Here is a 16302-nt window from a genome sequence, read left to right as displayed (position 1 = left end):
TGGATCAGGCCATAGGCCCATCTAGTCCAGCTTCCTGTATCTCACAGCGGCCCACCAAATGCCCCAGGGAGCACACCAGAAAACAAGAGACCTCATCCTGGTGCTCTCCCCTACATCTGGCATTCTGACTTAACCCATTCCTAAAATCAGGAGGTTGCGCATACACATCATGGCTTGTACCCCATAATGGATTTTTCCTCCAGAAACTCATCCAATCCCCTTTTAAAGGCGTCTAGGCTAGACGCCAGCACCACATCCTGTGGCAAGGAGTTCCACAGACCGACCACGCGCTGAGTAAAGAAATATTTCCTTTTGTCTGTCCTAACCCGCCCAACACTCAATTTTAGTGGATGTCCCCTGGTTCTGGTATTATGTGAGAGTGTAAAGAGCATCTCCCTATCCACTCTGTCCATCCCCTGCATAATTTTGTATGTCTCAATCATGTCCTCCCTCAAGCGTCTCTTTTCTAGGCTGAAGAGGCCCAAACGCCGTAGCCTTTCCTCATAAGGAAGGTGCCCCAGCCCCGTAATCATCTTAGTCGCTCTCTTTTGCACCTTTTCCATTTCCACTATGTCTTTTTTGAGATGCGGCGACCAGAACTGGACACAATACTCCAGGTGTGGCCTTACCATCGATTTGTACAACGGCATTATAATACTAACCGTTTTGTTCTCAATACCCTTCCTAATGATCCCAAGCATAGAATTGGCCTTCTTCACTGCCGCCGCACATTGGGTCGACACTTTCATCGACCTGTCCACCACCACCCCAAGATCTCTCTCCTGATCTGCCACAGACAGCTCAGAACCCATCAGCCTATATCTAAAGTTTTGATTTTTTGCCCCAATGTGCATGACTTTACACTTACTGACATTGAAGCGCATCTGCCATTTTGCTGCCCATTCTGCCAGTCTGGAGAGATCCTTCTGGAGCTCCTCACAATCACTTCTGGTCTTCACCACTCGGAAAAGTTTGGTGTCGTCTGCAAACTTAGCCACTTCACTGCTCAACCCTGTCTCCAGGTCATTTATGAAGAGGTTGAAAAGCACCGGTCCCAGTACAGATCCTTGGGGCACACCGCTTTTCACCTCTCTCCATTGTGAAAATTGCCCATTGACACCCACTCTCTGCTTCCTGGCCTCCAACCAGTTCTCAATCCACGAGAGGACCTGTCCTCTAATTCCCTGACTGTGGAGTTTTTTCAGTAGCCTTTGGTGAGGGACCGTGTCAAACGCCTTCTGAAAGTCCAGATATATAATGTCCACGGGTTCTCCCGCATCCACATGCCTGTTGACCTTTTCAAAGAATTCTATAAGGTTTGTGAGGCAAGACTTACCCTTACAGAAGCCATGCTGACTCTCCCTCAGCAAGGCCTGTTCGTCTATGTGTTTTGAGATCCTATCTTTGATGAGGCATTCCACCATCTTACCCGGTATGGATGTTAGGCTGACCGGCTTATAGTTTCCCGGGTCCCCCCTCTTTCCCTTTTTAAAAATAGGCGTGACATTTGCTATCCTCCAATCTTCTGGCACTGTGGCCGTTTTGAGGGACAAATTGCATACCTTAGTCAAGAGATCTGCAACTTCATTCTTCAATTCCTTAATAACCCTTGGGTGTATGCCATCAGGGCCCCGTGACTTATTGATCTTTAATTTATCAATCAGGTCTGAAACATCTTCTCTTTTAACCTCTATCTGACTTAACTCCTCGGTTAGGAGGGGCCGTTCGGGCAGCGGTATCTGCCCGAGGTCTTCTGCCGTGAAGACAGATGCAAAGAACTCATTTAATTTCTCTGCCATCTCTAAGTCTCCTTTTATCTCCCCTTTCCCTCCCTCACCATCCAGAGGGCCAACCGCTTCTCTGGCGGGTTTCCTGCTTCTAACATATTTGAAGAAGCTTTTATTATTCCCCTTAATGTTGCCGGCCATGCGTTCCTCATAGTCTCGCTTGGCCTCCCCTATCACCTTCTTACATTTCTTTTGCCACAGTTTATGTTCCTTTTTATTCTCTTCATTAGGGCAAGACTTCCATTTACAGAAGGAAGCTTCCTTGCCCTTCACAGCCTCTCTAACTTGGCTGGTTAGCCATGCGGGCACTCTCCTGGATTTAGTGGAACCCTTCTTTCTTTGCGGTATACACATCTGCTGGGCCTCTATTACTGTTGTTTTAAGCAGCCTCCATGCACTCTGGAGAGACTGGACTCTTTTTACCCTCCCTTTCAACCTCCTTCTAACCAGCCTCCTCATTTGAGGGAAGTCCGCCCGTCGGAAGTCAAGGGTTTTTGTTAGAGATTTGCCTGGTATTCTTCCCCCAGCGTGCACGTCAAAACGGATTGCAGCATGATCACTGTTCCCCAATGGCTCAGTAACGTTTACATCTCTAACCAGCTCCTGCGTACCGCACAAAATTAAATCCAGAGTCACCTGTCCTCTGGTGGGCTCTGTGACTAGCTGATCTAAGCCACAGTCATTTAGCACGTCAAGAAATCCGGTTTCCTTATCATGACCAGAACACAAATTGACCCAGTCAATATGAGGATAATTGAAGTCCCCCATGATTACAACCCTGTCCCTCCTTGTCACCTCCCTGATCTGTTTCCTCATTTCAAGGTCCCCATCAGATTTCTGGTCTGGAGGACGATAGCACGCCCCCAGTATTACATCGCTGCACAAGCCTGGTAATTTAACCCACAGAGATTCTACGGTGGAGTCGGACCCACCTTCAATCTCTACTTTGCTGGATTCTATCCCTTCCTTAACATAAAGGGCCACCCCACCTCCAACACGCCCCTGCCTGTCCCTCCTGTAGAGTTTATAGCCCGGGATTGCGGTATCCCACTGATTCTCCGCATTCCACCAGGTTTCCGTTATGCCCACTATGTCAATATTTTCCCTTGTCACCAGACATTCCAGTTCTCCCACCTTTGCTCGTAGACTTCGGGCATTCGCATAAAAGCATTTATACACGGAATGCCCCAGGATGGGCTGCTTATTCGCTCCTTTGTCCCCGCATCCTCTCATTGTGCCAAACCGTCTATCACATCCCATCACCCTACCTTTCCCAATTTCTTCTCCTACCCTGCCTTTGTCTTGTTGTTCTCTAACCTCCCCATCCTCATCCCATAGGGATGAGGAGTCCCGAACCGGATGCCCCTCGGCTCCTGTCGGCCTTCCCCCAGGGATCAGTTTAAAAGCTGCTCTGCCACCTTTTTAATGTTATGCGCCAGCAGTCTGGTTCCATTCTGGTTCAAATGGAGCCCGTCCCTCTTGTACAGGCCCCGCTTGTCCCAAAACGTTCCCCAGTGCCTAACGAATCTAAACCCCTCCTCCCTACACCACCGTCTCATCCACGCATTGAGACCCCTGATCTCCGCCTGCCTAGCTGGCCCTGCGCGTGGAACAGGTAGCACTTCAGAGAACCTTTGAGGTCCTGGCTTTCAGCTTCCTGCCTAAAAGGATAGGATTCCTGCCAATTGGATAGGATTGGGCCCTGAGATTCCACTTTATACTTAAAAAATCCATATTGGGCCATTTTGGAGTTTCCAGTGTGTGTCCATGTGAATGAAACACCAACAATGCACGAATGTTGTGCTGACATCATGTTGATGATGGGCTGGTGTCAGGATGCTGCTTTGCAGATGATGCGCTGAGTAGTGGTTTGACAGCCCAATTCTGAGCTGCCTGGAGCCGCGGGACCCGGTGCCTCCACAAAGGGCTCCTGCTGGATCCTGAGCCTCCTGCGCTACCGCAGGAGGTTCCTTGGGAGAAGGGGACATTTGTCCCCTTCCCCCGAGTAAGGGAAGCAGTCCCGCAATGAGACTACTCATTTTAGCGGCAACTGTTTGGTCGCCGCTAAAGTGAAGGTGCTCATGTAGGGCGAGCAGCCCTCCACGAGCGCCTGGGATCCTGCAGAGCTAGGCTTCTCAGATCCATCTCTCCCCCGCCCCTGGGAACGCCCCCAGGAATGCCTCCCCCCTCCCTGGAACGCCTCCCCCACGCCCCTGGGAACGCCTCTCCCCTCCCTGGAACGCCTCCCCCATGCCCCCAGGAATGCCTCCCCCCTCCCTGGAACGCCTCCCCCATGCCCCCGGGAATGCCTCCCCCCTCCCTGGGATGCCTCCCCCACGCCCCCGGGAATGCCTCCCCCCTCCCCAGAACACCTCCCCCACACCCCTGGAAACACCCCCATTCCCCGTTCCACAACCCGGCAGTCACGGAGACCGCTGAGTTGTGAAATGTGGGCGCCTACCGGGCGATGGCCCAGCGGTAAGCCCCGCAAATGTGCCTTACAGCACGTTTACGACTGTGCTCTGAGCCGCGGAGGCACAGTGTGAACCATAGGACTGGGCCCTCATTGTTATCGGGCAGGGCTGAGTCAGCATTACTGGGAGGGCTGTGCTGGCATGTCATTGCCTGGATAGTCTTAGGATATGACAGCTGTCATGCTGGTGTCCAAATAGGATTGGAGCTGTAATAGCCTTGCATCTGACTTCTGGACTCCTTGAATTTCTAAACAGTCTTTGGAATGCACATGCCACAGGCGGTGGTGTCACTAGGGAGGTGCAGGGGGTGTAAGCCGCACCGGATGACGTGTCTGGGGGGGTGACCACTACTGTCCAAATTTTTTTAAATCTTAGTGTTTTCAAATGATGCCATCATGTTATGTATCATTTGATGCGTATTTTCATGCAGAATGCAATGGAGCAAACCATGTTGAAATATCTCTATTATATCAAAAGTTATTGCCAAAAAACCCAACAGGGGCTGAGAAATGCTGCATCACCATGCCCACCACCCAAACCATTGCCTTGCCCATTGCATGGGAGGAGGACCCATCATGGGGGTGATACACTGGCCTCCTGTACCAGGTGGCACTCCTGTACCGGTGTGCCGCTGGTCACAGGGAAGGGGTACGCAATAGGGCCAGAGAATAGGGCTTCATCTTCCAGTTTATCCGTTATTGTAAAATAAAATCTACGTGCAAAGTTTCAGAGAGGTGAAGGAGGAAGCGGAGCCCCAAGAAACCACAAGAAGAATTCAGAGAAGAAATGATTGACAGTCTTGGCTACCTCTGCAATATGTTGTAGAGTTGCACGCTGCGGAACTAAGGTGGATACATGTAAATGTATCCGAGAGGAACATTATATTTTTGAACCACTCCAAACCTTTGAATCTTTACAAGGCTCCAAATTATCCTAATGTGATTTAAGGTTTACATATCGCTTTACGGGGATACCTCAGTGTGCCTAAGTTTGTCATTTGCAGTACTTGTGTAATAACATAAACGGCAATAAAATGGGGTAATACATCATAATGTTCAGCAGAAAGTAGAAAGGTGGCAATAACAACCTGGATGATGATAATCATAATGATGCTGAAAAGTCTCCCCTGTGCTTATTACAGAGAGTGGCAGAGGCAAGCGGATCGGATGTGAGAGGCTTGAGCTTCGCAGGCCGGCTGCAAACTTGCAGTGTCTATTTCTCGACTGAAGAGTAAGACCACATATTTTCCCAGCAAGGCGTTAAGGCTTCTGATTTTAAACTGCTGCCCAGATTCACGGAAACTTGCGTTTGATGGATGTATCCAGAATATTATCAACCATATGCAGGCTAACCTTCAGTACTCTATAGCAGTGTTTCTTAAACTGTGAATCCTGACCCGATTTTTTGGTGGATTGCAGGCCTGCCCCAACCAGGAAACTGCAGGGCATTCTGGGATGCAACCAGAAGCTGCTTCTGGGCTGGGTAGGTGCATGATCTGCTTCATTGGCCGTGTATTGCTCTACAGCTTTCTGGTCATGGCAGTTCCTTGGCCCACCAAAAATTGGCTTGCGACCCACCTGTGGTTCATAAACCACATAACTACTTCTGCAAAGCTTTCGCCACGGCATGATTCAGCCGAGGAAGCAGATCGCAGGCCAGTGTGACCTGGAATGGATTTCCACTTTGCACCCCATCATGCCTTGTGGTGTGACCTGCTCTGGCCCGCAACTCACTGGCGACAACAAAGTGGGTCGTGGCAGTAAGGTGCTTGAGTACTGCTGCTCTATAGCAGGGGTGTCCAAAGTTTTTGGCAAGAGGGCCACATCAGCTCTCTGACACTGTGTCGGGGGCCAGGGGAAAAAAAGAATTAATTTACATTTAAAATTTGGATAAATTTACATAAGTTTACATAAATGAATATATTAAAGATGAACTTATATGAATGAATGAAGGTCTTGCAATAGCTCAATGCCTATGAAAGGCCTTGTACAAAGCAAGGCTGGCCTTTCCTTTGCTGCTGCTGCTGTGTCACAGGTGTGAAAGAGCAAGCAGTGAAGGGAGCTCTCATCTCACAGCTCACACAAGAGGTCAAACAGTTGCCCTCATGCTGAGAGAAGTTGCGTTGGGCCAGTGCAGGCTTCAACAAATCTCTGGAGGGCCAGAGGCTCATTGGAGACTGGGGGCTCCCTGAGGGCCGCATTGAGAGGCCTCGAGGGCCGCAAGTGGCCCCCGGGCCAGGGTTTGGGCACCCCTGCTCTATAGCATTGCAAAAAACTATTCAAATAAGATCTATATGTTTCTTATTTGAATAGTTTTCTGGAGTGCTATAGAGCAGTGGTTCTCAAATGTCTTACTGCATGGCTCACTTAGATCTGGGCGATGATACCTGACCAGTTGCTCTCTTCGTAAGGCTGAGCAGAAAGTTGTCAGTTGATAACCTTTGCTTTGGATTTGGAAGGAGTAGGAAGGCCAAAGTGGCGACAGAATGCAACACCACCTCATGTTTCTTTGACTCTACTTCCAGTTTTGTAATGGTAGCAGGATTGGCCCCCCTTTTTATTTTTCAGAAGTGCCCAAGGAACTATGCTGTATCCACACATAACATCATTCCCAGGGGACTTATGGGAAATAAAAATTGTGGCCAGCTGGCAGCTTCTGGAAAAAGAATCATAAGAACATAAGGAGCTCTGCTGGGTCAGGCCAAATGCCCATCTAGTCCCGCTTCCAGATCTCAAAGGGACCCACCAGATGCCTCTGGGAGTGCACAAGGCAACAAGAGACTTGCATCCTATCGCATCTGGCATTCAGAGATAGGTTACCTATAAAACCTGGAGCTTGCATATAGTCATCATAGCTTTTAACCCGTGGAGGGCTTTTCTTCCATAAAGCTGTCCAGTTCCTTCTTACAGTCATCCAGGTCAGGTGCCATCCTACACATCCTGTGGCAAGGAGTTCCACAGATTAATTACTCACTGGGGAAAGAAATATTTCCTTTTGTCTGTTCATGCCACAGTGCTGTTCTTATATCTGTTTTCCTGATGGCTAGAGATAAGCATTTTAAGTGCATTATAGCCAAAAATATCATGTACCTGGACACCATTCCTCTCATGTACAAGATCAACCTATCAGTTCTTGCAATGTCTAAAAATGTTACTAATCACACAAAAAGTACATCAACTGTCTTCCAGGGTCTGGCTAATACTATCATTACAGCTGTTAATTTAGTGGTAGTACTCAAGAATGACACTCATCAAAAAAAAGGGAACTGGGTAACAGTTCTAAGTTCAACTATGATCTGTTATTCTATAGATAACTTCCAAGATTGTCAACCAGAAGGACTTCACTGTTAACATGGGTGGGGAAAAATGTCCATGTTTTCAAGTTGACACTTCCAGTGTTTACATCAATGTGTTTGATAGCTTTATTCAAAGTAGTAGGAGAGGGCTACTCACTTCCCACTCTGTTTCCTAACTTCTAGATTTCCTGCTGGTCCACTGCTCTTGCCTTTCCCCCTTTTTCTAACATCACACAAATGTTTTGCATACGTTCTAAAATCCAGTTGCATGGATGTGGTGTGGGTATACGGGGAGGGGGGGAACAGGATCACATGTACTGTCTCTTCCCCCAATTTCCACATGTTGATGATTTCTTATGCACAAGCTATACGAATTTGGACTCTTTGATTCTTATTTGGAAGGCATCCCCCTCCCACATTCAGCAAACATGAGGGGAAACACTTGCTGGCTAGGCGTACTCCCTCTGCTGACACACCAGCTGATCATGCATTTGGCATTTGTCTGAAAAAAAGAAAAAAGAATGACTTCCTTTGTGTTTAGTGTGTTTTCAGGCAAACATGAAATGTGGCCAGTGGGTGCATTGGCAGAGGGTACATGAATAGCCAATGCACTCCGTGCAAAAGTAGGCTCACTGCACAAGGAGTGGTCCACTCATTGTGGCTGCGGGTGAGCTCTAATCTTCCCTCCCCTCCCCTCTAATCTCCCCTCACACTGGCTCCTCAAGTTACAGATGACTGCACTGGTGCTCTATATGTCCTTTGCGGTGCTTTGTGCAGACTCAATAGTGCTGAGCTACCCCTTCCCCAACTCACATAATACCAGAACCAGGGGACATCCACTAAAATTGAGTGTTGGGCGGGTTAGGACAGACAAAAGAAAATATTTCTTTACTCAGCGTGTGGTCGATCTGTGGAACTCCTTGCCACAGGATGTGGTGATGGCATCTAGCCTAGACACCTTTAAAAGGGGATTGGACAAGTTTCTGGAGGAAAAATCCATTATGGGGTACAAGCCATGATGTGTATGCGGAACCTCCTGATTTTAGAAATGGGTTATGTCAGAATGCCAGATGCAAGGGAGGGCACCAGGATGAGGTCTCTTGTTATCTGGTGTGCTCCCTGGGGCATTTGGTGGGCCGCTGTGAGATACAGGAAGCTGGACTAGATGGGCCTATGGCCTGATCCAGTGGGGCTGTTCTTATGTTCTTATGTTTTGAAGTGCATATGTTCTGAGAAGACCAGCAGAATGCAGCCTTGCTGATGGAGTGGTGATCCAGTGATCCAGTGGTGGTGGTGGGGAGGATGGACAGCCAGCAGGAGGTGGGAAAAATATTTTGCACTTATCTCCAGGTTGGCTGCCCCATCTCCTATGGGTCGTCTTAGACCTATGGCAGCCATTTGCTGGAGTAAGTCCAAGGAGAGAGAAAAGGGGAAGGGTAGCCTGGGAAAGGAGACAGGATATTGTCCATGCTGATGCTGCTGAGATCCACTACTCCTTCCCCCTCCCTACGCCTTGCCCTCTCCGATCTACCCCTTCCCCGTCCATGACACATCTCTGCTGTCAACTTACTAGTGTGGGCTTGGGAGCCACTGCTTCATGCACCTCAGCACTGCTGCCTGGAAACAAGCAATGGTAGCCTGGCTTTTGTGCCGTCATAAAGGGCCTTGTGCTGCTGGAATGCTTAAGAACATAAGAATATAAGATGAGCCCTGCTGGATCAGGCCGGGGCCCATCTAGTTCAACTTCCTGTATCTCACATTGGCCCACTAGGTTCCTCAGGGAGCATATAAGACCACAAGCTACTTGCATCTCTCTGCCACTCCCCTCCATCCGGCATTCTATTTACCCTTGCACCCTTCAATGAAGACACCAGACCACACTCGTGTTTAACTTGGGCCACTTTATGAAACACGTGACCAATTTTTAACGTATGAAACCTACTGAACACACCTTCCCTCCCTCGCCAGTCTGGTTCCAATATCGGAATGCTAGTTAGGAATGCTAGATAGGATTAGTGTATCGAGTTCTGAAATGTCTGCAATCAGACTTTTCACTGAGCAAGGGTCAGTTCTGCTTCCAGTGATTAATGTCATTGCTTAGGAACCTAGAATCATGTATAGCCCTTCAGCTAAAATTAAGCTGTTTCTTTTGGACACCTGGAGCAACATTTGCCAAATCCCTAAGAAGTACAAACAGCCACACTGTGTTACCAAAAGACCAACGTTCCAGAGAGATCTACATCTGAGATATTTCAGAAAAATGGATCAGAATGAAGAGAAGGTATCCTGATTCTCAAATTGACCTATCAAATGTGAATTTGCTCCCTAGGTCCAGCTTAATTGGAGTTCATTCTCTGTGTAACTCTTTAACGGAATACATCTGGGTTCCTTTTTTTATAGATTTTTCTTTTAGTCAGGAAGGAAAGTTTGTATTTGATGCCCTTTCAAAAGAATATTAATTGTGGCAGGCCATTTGTGCACTGGAAAAGGCTGAAGGTTGAATTAAGGAAATATAATTAGTGGGTCTTTTTGAGAGAAAGTTGGAAAAGACCAGCCAGTGAAAAAGAATCATCTGGAATATGAGATATGCTGTCAAAAGTCTCAGACTGGGGTAGTGAAGCTGTGGGCAGGATTTCAAAAAGTGGCAGCATCTAATTTTGTAATGAAACTTACATCAAAGCTGAACTCTAGGGCAGCATCCTAAACATAAGGGACCTTGGGAACTGTAGTTCTCCAGGGCACCTGATGGCCATGTTAAGGGTGGATATGCAATAGGGTCCAAATTTCAGGATTGAGTTCCAAAAAAATAAGCTATTTTCCAATTTTGAGGAGAAAATGTTCAGTTTGTCATACTCTGTACTGAACCAAGTCAGTGGGCATTTGTCCATTGCTACCTGAGAATACAGGTAGTTGCTTAACAATGCAATTTAAAAAAAAATATAACATTGTTCATGGTATAGTCTGCGATGTAAGCCATACAGATCACATATTCCTGAAGACTTAAAGAGTTATGTTTCAAAGGGCACAGTCCTAACCAGCTTTGCAGCACTGACATAGCTGTGCCAATGTGGTGTGCACTGCATTCTGTAGTGGGGAGGCAGTCACGGGGGCCTCCTCAAGGTAAGGGCCTGTTTGTTACCTTACCTTGGGGCTGTTAGGTCAGTGCTGGAAAGTTGGTTAGCAGTGTGCTCTTAGTGCTTTCTTGGAAGTTCCCATTCATTTTAATTTTGATTCAGGTTCTTTCTAGAATCTTACTGAATGCTATGCTTTTATATATCTATGTTAAATATAATATATTCATTTCATTTATATCCCACCTTTCTTTTGTGAACTCAAGGTATGGGTTCCCAGGTGAGTCTCCCATCCAGGAGCTGAGCAGAAGGAGACTTGCCAAAGATTTTATTCCATGCTGATTCTCAGCTATCCTTGAATGTCTGTGCCATCATTGGAGGAGACAGGCAGCCCAATCCTAACTAAATAACCACGCAGGGGCAGATCCAAGGGGGGCATGGGTGCATGCCCCCCCCAAACTGTTGTGCTAGTGTGGAAGGGCACCCGCAGGGATGTGGAGCAAAGTTGGGCACCAGGGGAACAGCGGGCAGGGTGTTGGTAGTGAGATAACTTCTGGCCGAGCCCAAGCATGGGCAGGAACTAGGTCTACTTGCCTGGAAGAGGAGGCTCCAGAGGGTTGGAATGGGATCTACCTGGCAGGTAGATCTAGACTTGAAGTCTGAGCAGGAGCCCAGGTCTACCTATCCAGCCAACCTTGGTCATGGAGACGAAAATTCAACCGGGAGCCCAAGTCTACCAGCATGGTTGGCCTGGGCTCTGGAGTTAAGGTAGTTCTTATGACCAAACACTGGATCTGCCCTGCTCCCACGTGTGATGCAGTAGCACAGGCTGGACTGCATTCCATGGGAAAATTACAGCTGCTGTAAGTCTCCTTACCAGAGTAAGGAAAAATTTGTTCCCTTGCCCCAGGGTAAGGCCCAACAGCTGAAATGGGTCAACTCAGATCTGCGCTAGTGATATCACATGGGCAAGTTCGGGTTGATTTGTGTCTGCTATGCCAGCTAGGAGCACTGTCAGTCAGCACAGTGGGGGAATAGGACTGAGCCAAGAGAAACCACCATGGCCAATATAGCAAGAAGTGGTGTGTGTGTGTGTGTGTGTGTGTGTGTGTGTGTGTGTGTGTGTGTGTGTTCAATTCATATGTATCCCAAGTGAAAAACAACAACAATTTTATATGAATGCAATTCATGTTCTGTTTTCAAGCAAGCCAAGTCCAGTTATTTTGGCTGAGCAAATTCTCCTTCCCTTCCTTCCTCCTCCCCCATTCCCTCTCACTTTTTCCAGGCAGGGATGAAAAGCGCAACTTTGTACCTTTGCGATTATTAGCAACACAGAGTTCATCCTTATTAGTCCTAGAGGCAAAGGGTTAATGAGTTAAGTGCGCCAATTCAATTAAGCCACCTCTTTCCTTTAGTGAACATAAATTTTAACCTGATCACTTCAACATCTCTTTTAAATACATTACCTTTGGCACTATTTAGTAATAGAATAAATTGGATCTGTAGAAGGGGAAAAAAAAAATGAATGCCTTCTCAGGGCTTAAGCACTTGTGTACTTCATTTGCCCCCTAGTAAAATAAACAATGAGAGAATTGAGCAGAAGAAATATAATTGTGAATTCACTTGGCTAGGGTTCACAGCTCCCTCCACTACTGGCTACTTGAAATCTTTTCCGTCCCAGTAAATTTGATGTCTCTCACTCATGGATCCATTTTAATTGTTCTTTAGGAATGTGTAAACACGCACTCCTGAGAAATTTCTCAAAGTTGTATTGATCTAGTTTTTGCTTTCTGCAAAATTCCTCCATTTTTTTATTTGACCAAGTAACTCCACGTTCACTTTAGATTGTGGTTTGGGCAGATTCTCTAGCCTGTATGGAACCCCTGTGATCAATTGTGGTAATTCAATGAAAATCTTTTGGCTTTCCTCACAGTTGCCCAGGTGCCCCCCCACAAACATGTGTGACACAAAGACTTGGTTGAAACAGGGCCATGATTTATTCCATAACAAAGTTGTGCAGTGATTGGTGCAATGCAACGGGTCCTGTCTATGCTCTACCACCCTTTAGTGCGGGCACCTAACTGGGAGGAGACAGTTACTGTCTGAGCGCTCCTTTGGGCGAACCACCTTGGCTCAGAACCTGAGCTCGCCCAAGGCTCCCCCAGGTTCTTCACCAACCACCCCTGGAAACAGGGGTCAAGCCAGCTGAATTGTTCTGCCCCACTGAGCCGGGGAACCATGAAGGGGAGCATCCCAATTCCATTCCGGGGTCAAACTGCTGCCCCCAATCTGGGTAGCCTTGGGGCTCAGCACTGGCCTTAACCCAGCTTGTTGCTTACCTGAAGGCAGACACCAGTTCCCTATTTCTCCTCCTGTTCCCGCACTACCCTGCCACATGGGGGGGAGCTAGCCTGGCGCTTAGCACCCCCCCACCCCATCTAAGAGTCCCTGCAGGACCTGCTGCAAGTCTGACAGGAAGATATGGCTCCCGACCTCTGAGAGATGCACACCATCTCCCCTGTAAAGTTGAGGCAAGAGCTCGCTATATATGGGTGGTGAAGCACCAGGCTGTCAGCTGCCAACACTTCCCTCCCCAGGAACGCATTCACCTTCCTTCTGGCTCAATCAACTCCAGCAGGGCTTGTAGTACACCTCCACACCTGACACTGAAACAGATCTGACCATATGATGATCAGGCCAGGCATCCAGCTTCTCAGTGTGGGGAGGTCTTCTGCAGCATGCTGCCTGAAGGCCAGCCCCGTCCTCTGGCAAAGGTCATTACTGCCAAGGTGGATGAGAAGCACCTGGGGAGGAGGTGCTCCATGTATACACTCCCATACCATGGGCAGTAACTACCCCCACTTTATCCCTCGTCTGGTGGCCCACTGCACTGAAAGCTGTGCTCCCAGGTCCAGCTGAGAGCCGAATTTACTCTTGAGAGCTTGCTTGTGAGCCCAGAAGACAATGGAGTGGCCACAAATCAGTGCCCTCGCTGGCAGGGAAAGGCCCAGACCTAACAATTAAAGAAGGAAAACAAAACAATGTAAGTGAACTTGAATAATCAGGTGATAACTAAGACGACCCGCCTGCCTTGGGGCGCACATAGCTCTTAAATGCCCGAGATCTCCACCTACCTATTCTTTTGATCTCTCCACTATCCCAACCCATGCCAGCAGCAGCCGTTGCTGCCCCTATCCTAAATGAATGAAGGCCACACTTGGCTGAGTCTTGGCCAAGGCCGTCCAAACACTTCCTCACCACAGCCAGGAACTGGAACCTGGTAAGGGGCTCCAGCCTCCTCTGCCCCATTGGGGGTCCATCATTAACATCCTGGGATCTGCTCACATTGTGTGCCCCCTGAGTCAAGTCAGCCCCACTCCCAGCACAACGGTGCCCCTTCCACTTGTGCACAAAGAGCGGCCCATTGGACACGCCTCTTTGAGCCACATATTCACGCAGCCCTGCCACCGGGCAAAGTGGGGAGTTCCCTGCCCCATTACCCTGCACATGCCCAATCTCGTCTGATCTTGGAAGCTAAACAGGGTCAGGCCTGGTTAGTACTTGGATGGGAGACCGCCTGGGAATACCGGGTGCTGTAGGCTTATACCATAGTCTTTTGAGACTGAAGGTTGCCAACCACCACTCCCATGACCAATCTGGTCCGTCTTTGACCGCCTCAGCCTCAGCCTCATGCCAGTCTGGGTCCAGTGCACATCCGTGACCCGTAGGGCATGCTCAGAGGCGTCCCACCTACTTTGTGCCAAAACTTCACCCGGGAGGAAAGCCCTGAAAAAGAGAATAAGGGCGGCGGCCCTAAACAACAGTGCTTCAAATGGAGTGGAACAGACTGCACTGAACGACTCGCATAGTGAGGCCAGGAGGTCAAACGTAATAGGCTGCCTACTTTCCCCTCCCTTAGGGGCCTCCCGTAACCACCCTGTTAACATTCTCCGAATGCGAAAATCCCCAGTGCAGTCAGATAGCCCACATGCCTTGGCCTCAAAAGCCAGGGCTGCCAAGTAGCCTCCAAGTGTATTACTTGCCCTGCCATTTGACCTGAGCCTGACTAAAAACTGCATCACAAGCTCCGGGGGGATGGGCCAAACACCTGGGAGGCCAGCATTAGCCCTGAAGCCCTCAAACTCGCCTACTCTCCTTTTATAACTTGCCCAGGTGCTTGGGGCCAGGGAAGCATTCACTGCCCTGTTGACTTCTTGCAACCGAGGTTCCACAACCACTGGGGCATGGGGTCCGGCTCTTCCCTCGCGCAGGGTGCCAACGCTTCTCCTGGAAACGAGAGAGAGCATAGGCTATCCCATTAGCCAAACCTGGAACATGCCTAGCCACAAATAACATGTTAAGACGTAGGCATTGCAGTACAAAGGCGCGTACTAAACGCATGACTCTTGGGGACTGGGAGGTTTGCCGATTTATAACGTGAACTGCTGCCAGATTATCGCATCAGAATTGCACTGTGGAGTCCTTAAACTCTAACCCCCAGAGGTGAACAACAACCACAATGGGGAAAAGCTCTAACAAGGTCAAATCAGCTGTAAGCATTGCAAGATGACACTCTATAATCACCTAGCATATGGTAGTTTAAAGGTTTGCTGGTTGACAACCAACTCTACTGCCTGGTTGTCATGTAATAAATGCACAGAGGCTTGTTAAATTTCCTCTGCCCACAGGTGTGCACCACCACCAGTGGGAACTGTTCCACAGGTCATATCTCTGGTGTCCCTATCCTCAACCAATGCATTGGGCCATGGAGCAGAGCGCCATCTGCCCCTGAAATAAATGCTAACCCCCTAGCTACCCATTATATAGGAATGGACTACAGCTCTGCTTAAAGCTGCTGCCCTGTCCGTCACAAGGATACCTGTATTAAAAAATTCCAGGAACTGCAGCCAGGTGCACATGTCCTTCCACATCTCCCAAGGTACACACAGACAATAATGGGGTTTTTCCATCCCCTTATGCTGCTTATAACCTCTGAAAGAGTATCGGTACTGGGGCTATTACCCTGCAAGCAGAGTAACTGCCTGACAAATACCTGCAGGTCCCGAAGAAACCTAATGAACCCGGGTTCCTGCTTTAAGCAGGCCCTACCTGCCTAATTACCACCGAGGGCAGCAGCACTCGCCTTCAGCGGCAAGCTGGATTCCCAGAAAGGTAAGGGTGGTAAGCAGACCCTCCCTCTGGTCAGGTGGGCCAAGGGGAGGAAGTACGGGAATCCTACAGCCCTTGTCTAAGTTGCAATAGTAACGTGCAAATTCTTTATCAGAGTAGCCCTGCAAGTGTCAACTGTTACCTTGTAGATGCCCGATCTCATCTGAACTCAGAAGCTAAGCAGGGTCAGGCCTGGTTAGTACTCGGATGGGAGACCGCCTGGGAATACTGGGTGCTGTAGGCTTATACCATAGTCTTTCGAGACTGAAGGTTGCCAAGCCTGCAAGTGTGCCACTGATGCAGGCAATATGAATCAGGGTGGGTCCCTGTCTGGGAGGGGAATTCACCACCCTTCCAACCCTGGCCTGCCTACAGCCTCTGTCCCTGTCCGAACCTCGATGGTTTGGAGCGCAGAGACTGTATGCTTGCTGTTACACCGGACTCATGAGTGGGAGAAGGTGAAGTCTACCCTGCTACATTTTCCTGTCAAAACAAACCAGTAGCAG

At 48.7% G+C, this 16302-nt stretch overlaps 2 pseudogenes; both read left to right on the top strand.

Annotated features, from left to right (window-relative positions):
• Nucleotides 1–14110: 14110 nt before the first annotated feature.
• Nucleotides 14111–14229, top strand: LOC136638015 (5S ribosomal RNA; annotated as a pseudogene).
• A 1697-nt stretch (nucleotides 14230–15926) lies between these two features.
• On the top strand, nucleotides 15927–16040 carry LOC136637618 (5S ribosomal RNA; annotated as a pseudogene).
• Nucleotides 16041–16302: the final 262 nt, after the last annotated feature.

Source organism: Tiliqua scincoides, chromosome 1 (genome assembly GCF_035046505.1).
Source record: "Tiliqua scincoides isolate rTilSci1 chromosome 1, rTilSci1.hap2, whole genome shotgun sequence".
Taxonomy (NCBI): domain Eukaryota; kingdom Metazoa; phylum Chordata; class Lepidosauria; order Squamata; family Scincidae; genus Tiliqua; species Tiliqua scincoides.
This window is presented reverse-complemented; position numbering and strand designations above follow the sequence as displayed.